Source organism: Macrotis lagotis, chromosome 4, assembly GCF_037893015.1.
Source record: "Macrotis lagotis isolate mMagLag1 chromosome 4, bilby.v1.9.chrom.fasta, whole genome shotgun sequence".
NCBI classification, from domain to species: Eukaryota; Metazoa; Chordata; class Mammalia; order Peramelemorphia; family Peramelidae; genus Macrotis; species Macrotis lagotis.
In genome coordinates, this window is record NC_133661.1 from 81,685,249 (window position 1) to 81,691,248 (window position 6,000).

General features: G+C 40.9%; 1 protein-coding gene across 1 annotated transcript in view; it reads right to left on the bottom strand.

Moving 5' to 3' along the window:
• Nucleotides 1-4,584, bottom strand: part of LOC141521137 (centrosomal protein of 55 kDa-like) — a 43,617-nt gene extending 39,033 nt beyond the window's left edge. Inside the window, 2 exon segments of the mRNA XM_074233351.1 lie at nt 4,154-4,249; nt 4,520-4,584. The gene's annotated coding sequence lies outside the window, so the exon portion shown is untranslated.
• Between the last annotated feature and the right edge of the window lie 1,416 nt (nt 4,585-6,000).

A 6,000-nucleotide genomic window follows, 5' to 3' on the forward strand; every position in this document is an offset into this window, starting at 1 on the left:
ACCTGCTTCTGACACATATTAGCTGTGGAGTAGTAAGAGGTACTTAAACATTAAAAAAAAAACCCAACACCTCAACTTCCCCCCAGCTTATCCTGTGTTTTAAGGGTTCATGACAAAAAAATAGACCACAATATAAGCCAATGTCTGGGGAAAAAACTTGATAAGTTTATAGTCTTCCCCTTGATATACCCAATTAACTGGAATTAATCAATCAGGTATTTAAACACCTATTATGTAACAGGTGCTAAACTGCTGGGGATATAATGGAAAACATTCAATAGTCTCTACTCCCAAATGGCAAACATTCAATAGTCTCAACCCTCAGAGTTTATATCAAGGAAAACTACATGTACATGACTAAACATAAGGTATTGGGGGGAGGAGTAGAGGGATCATGAAAGGCCTCATAAAAGGTGTTTTTCAGTCAATAAAGATTTATTAAGCAGTTACTATATATTAACGCTGTTCTAAATACTGGAAATACTGAGAAAGGTAAAAGCGTGATCCCACTCCTCCAGGAGCTAACATGATTTGTCTACATACAAGATGTATACAGTGAAAATGGAAAGTAAACTTTGGGGAAATTAATAGGTAGGGTCAGGAGAGAGGACATGACCAGGAAAAAACTTATAGAAGGTGGAATTTAAGCTGAATCTTGAAGAAAGCCAACAGGGTTAGAAATCATAAGTGAGGAAAGAAAGCATTCCTAGTATAGGAAGAAGTCAGTGAAATGTGTAAAGAACAGAAAAAAGGTCAGCAACACAGGCTCTTGGAGAACAGGAAGGGAAATAAAAGGTAAGATGACCGGAAAGGTAGAAAGGTTGTGAAGAGCTTCAGCAGTCAGAGAGTCTATAAGGGTAGTTTAAGCCTGGGGATCAGAACCTGGTTGTAAAGAGCTTTAAATGTCAAACAGGAGTTTGAATATATTCAATCCTGGAAATGAAACAGGGTCACTAGAGAGCCATAGGGTCAGATCTGTGCTTTAGGAACTACTTCAGCAGTTGTTTGCAAAGATGGATTGAAGAAGGAAGAGGTACAGTGGGTTCTCCAACTGTCAGTTCCTCTGACTGTGCTCCACACTATCCTATTCTTTCCAAATTCATTTTGCAATACAACCCAAATCCAGTCCTCTAATCCTAATTTTCTTATTGCCCCCAAACGTACAACATTCATTTCTTCTCTTCTTCACATTTTTGTTTCTTCTTCTGTTGTCTAAAACCTACCATCCTTTAAGGTAAAATATAAGTTTCAAGTTCCTGAAGCCTCCCCAAATTCCCTAGTCCTCAAGGAACTTCCCCCGTTCTGATTTCCTGAAGCAAGTCTAGTTGCTAACATACAATTCAACAATTACTATAGTCTACCTTGGATAATTCAATAATTCTTTTAGGGCCCTTACTTATCTTTTACTGAACTACAAGTCTGGGAATCTGATCACCAGTTCTGATTCAGCCACTAATAAGTTGTGTGACCTTAAGCAAATCCTATCTAAGTCTTAGTCTTTTTTTACCTGTAGAGAAAGACGGTGGGTTACTGTTTCCTAAAGTGCCCTCCAATTCTGAGGTTTTATAATTCTCTATGTATGTTATTAGTTACTCTGCTTCTTAAATTCTCTAGAGTGCTTTGCACATAACATTATTCAATAAATAGTTTTGATTGCTAGGACATTATAGGGGGCAAAGCTCTTTGCTATTTTTAAGTGCCTCCTGGGAAGTCAAGAAGCATTTATTAAGAGTTTCAAACAGATCAGGTACTATGCAAAGTGCAAGGACTACAGACACAAGCAGAAAATTCATTCAACAAATATTTAAGCTTCTAAATAGCAGTGGTGGGGGGTACATAAAAAAATGTAGATATGATAGTTCCTGCTTCATGGAGCATATAGTGTGGGAGAGAGGCAAAATAACAGAAAAACTTTAATAGACATTATTAGGAAAAATGTTAGGAGGAAGATCATTATCATAGGGGATTAATGAAAGCTTATCATAATGAACATAAAGTCTGCAAGGCCCTTAAACCTCACCCTATAAAATACAGATATAATGATCCCTTTTTTATAGAGTTAACAGAGGCACAGAAAGGTTAAGTGACTAGCCCATAATTTCACAACTAGTAAGTATCAATAGTAAAATGAACACAGATCTTCTTGGCTTCAAATCCAATAGTCTTTCCACTGTACTATGTGCCTTTAGGCATTTGAGTGGGGTTCTAAAGACTGAGCAGAAATTCAACAGCCAAAAAATGAGGTATAAAATGTTTAAGGTATAAGGAACAATGTGAGCAAAGTCAGGAACTTGGGATAACACAATATTCAGGGACTGAAGTTTCCTGGGGCAATGTGAGGAACAGTTACAGGAGATTAGTCACGAAAGCTATGATGGTATTTATTAGCTAAGAACTTATTTCTCCCCAACACACAATCTTCATTTCTTCTCTTCTCCATACTTTTCCCTCTTGTTATTAAAACCTACTATCCTTTAAGATCAAATTCAAGTTCCATTGAACTAAGATTTTTTTAAGCATGATCCTAAGAAAGCCCAAAGGGTAGAACTCACAAATTAGCAAATTTAGGCTTGATCTAAGTGGATCAGGCTATTTTGTGAGATAGTGGTCATCAAGCAATGACTTAAGATGATCCCTTATCAGTTATGTCCAGGAGAGGCTTCCTTCTCTTGAGTGGATTGAACTAAATGACCACCAAGGTCCCTTTTAACTCTTGAGATTCTGTGAAGAGCATCCTCACAGTGGCATGAGTCCAGGCAGCAAAGTCTTTAAGGAGGCTAAAAGAAAGTGAACTGAGAAGAGAGAAGCAATGTTAGCTAAACTGGTGACTAAACTAAACCGGTACCAACAGCCTTATAATCTAGTTAACAATCCCCCCAGTGTTACTTTTTAATAGATGTATCTGTTGCCTCCCCCATTTGAATTCTCCTTCAGAGTAGAGACTGCTTCATTCTTTATTCATGTATTAAATAACTCACATTTATGTATTGCAATATTTGTGACAATTGTAAATATTATAATATTTAGGTAGAGTATTAACATTAATCTGTAAAATGGGGATAATAATAGGCCCCACCTCCCATGGTAGTTGGGGGATCCTATAAAGGGATAATAGTAATGCCTGCCTGCCAGGCACATGGCAAGTGCTTTATGAAGGTTAATTATCATCATCATCATCATCTTTATCATCATCATTATTGTTATTATCATCATCATCATCATTATTATTATCATTATCATTACCATCATTATCAACATCATCATTACTATCATCATCATTATTGTTATTATCATTATCCTCATCATCATTGTTATTATTATTGTATAATTATTGCCATCGTTATTATCATCATCATTATTGTTATTATCATTATCCTCATCATTATCATTGTTATCATCATTTTAATTATCATCATCGTTATCACCATTATTATCATTATCATCATCATCATTATCATTATCATTATCATCATCGTTATACTCATTATCATTATCATTGTTGTCATCATTATCATTGTTATCATCATTATAATTATCATCATCGTTATCATTATCATTATCATCATCGTTATACTCATTATCATTATCATTGTTATCATCATTATCATTGTTATCATCATTATAATTATCATCATCGTTATCATTATCATTATCATCATGGTTATCACCATTATTATCATTATCATCATCATTATCATCATCGTTACCATTATTATCATTATCATCATTATCTTTATCATCATCATTATCCTCATCATCATTATTATTATTGTATAATTATTGCCATCATTATCATTATATCCTCATCTTTATCACCGTTATCATCATTATCATCACTATTGTATCATTATCATCATTATCATCATCATTATCATTATCATTATCATCATGGTTATCACCATTATTATCATTATCATTATCATCATCATCATCGTTACCATTATTATCATTATCATCATTATCTTTATCATCATCCTCATCCTCATCATCATTGTTATTATTATTGTATAATTATTGCCATCATTATATCCTCATCTTTATCACCATTATCATCATTATTATCGTCATCATTATTGTTAGTTATTATCGTGATGACTATCTCCCCATCATTATTACTGTTATTAGTATTCCCAGTCTGCACGCCGGCTGTGACCTGTTCGCGGCCTCCTGCCTCCGCTCCTCAGTTTCCCCGGATGTAAGCCGAGGACGTTGAAGGACGTGGCGGGGCCCTGGTGAGCCACAGGCGGGCCTGGAGGAGGAGAGACTCGGTCAAGGCCCCGGCCGGCCGGATCGCCCCACAACGGACGCCCCGAGCGGAGGAGAGGCCTGGCTGCGGCGGGCTGAGCAGCAGGGTGGGGCTCCAGGCAATCTCGGCCGGGGCGGGGCAGGGCGGGGCCCTCCGCCCAGGCGTTGGGCCTAAACAACACCAGCCCCCCCGCGGCCGCGGCCTCTTCCAGCAGGGCCTCCCCCGGTTCCCGACCCCCGGCGGGCCCGGCCCGGCCCGGGCGCCGCTACCCACCCGCGAAGGCGAGGCCGTCCGCGCCGCTCCGCAGCCGAGCCCTCGGCGGCTTCCGGGGATTTGAATCCCGCGGCCGAGGGGGGAGGGGAGTGACGTCACTGCCGGCGGGGGCGCGGTTCCGGCTGAGAAGGGGCGGGGACAGTGGCGCTCTCGTTGTGGATTGGTCAGGAGCGCCGATGGGCGGGGCCTGAACACGAGGACCTGGGTGGGGGCCTGCCCCGCCTCCTACACCTGTCGGGGGTTCTCACGCGGGAGAATGGCTCTTACGAGGGTCCGCGAGGGCTTCTGGGATGGAGGGGGGGATGGAAGGAGAGTCCGTGGCCTCCCTGGGGGCCCGGGCTCCCTTGTTATGCTCTGAGCCTTCCAGCGGGCTAGTAATAAGCAGTTCAGGGACTGTCCTTTTTTAAATTTAATTTAATTTTTTTTAACGTTTTTGCAAGGCAATGGGGTTAAGTGGCTAGTCCAGGGCCACACAGCTAGGTCATTATTGTGTCTGAGGTCGGATTTGAACTCAGGTCCTCCTGACTCCAGGGCCGGTGCTCTATTCACTGCATCACCTAGCTGCCCCACAAATTGTGATTTTTACCTGAAAGTATGGAATTAGTATAAGATTTATACTAATCTTTAGGAGAAGGCATTAAAAAAGAGATAATGATTGTGGCCTCCCTGGGACCCCAGAAAATTGTTCTGTATTAGAAAGATGCAAGATGTGTCTTAGCAGGTTTTGTGAGGACATCAACATTTTTTTTAGGTTTTTGCAAGGCAAATAGAAGTGGCTTGCCCAAGGCCACACAGCTAGGTCATTATTGTGTCTGAGGTAGGATTTGAACTCAGGTCCTCCTGACTCCAGGGCCAGTGCACCACCTAGCCACCCCTTGGGACTGTCCTTTTTAACCACAATTTTTAACCATTGTTGTCATCTCCCCAGGCTTCACCTAACCTGAAAGGATCAAAAAGGAGCACATTGATTATTGATTTCACAGTGACTCCCCAAATCTTTCGTCCCACCACAAATAATTAATTGCAATTCAATTAATCTGACATGAATTTGAGGCATACTCTTCTGTCTCTATAAAGGTAAAGGGAATAATAGACTGTCCTGTGACAATCATAGGAGGTGTTTCTCTTTTAGTCTTTGCTGTAAGATTTTTGCCAGGGCCCTTCTCAATAGACTGATCCTTCACCTGGAAGTTGGTCACCTCCCTGAAAGCCAGTGTGGCTTCAGAAAAGGTGCAGGGGGCGGCTAGGTGGCACAGTGGATAAAGCAATTTTTGTGTTTAATCCTAGAGGCAATAGAGAGCCGCTGTAGTTTAGTGACTCTGGATTTAAGCTTCAGGAAAATCTTTTAGGAGGCTGAATGAAGTGGAGAGGTATTGAGGCAGATGGACCACCAGCCCCCTATTGCAGTAGGGCAGGCATGAGGTGGCAAGAGTTGGAAGCAGTGTCTGAGGCCAGAATGGATATGAGGGATGAGAGACAGT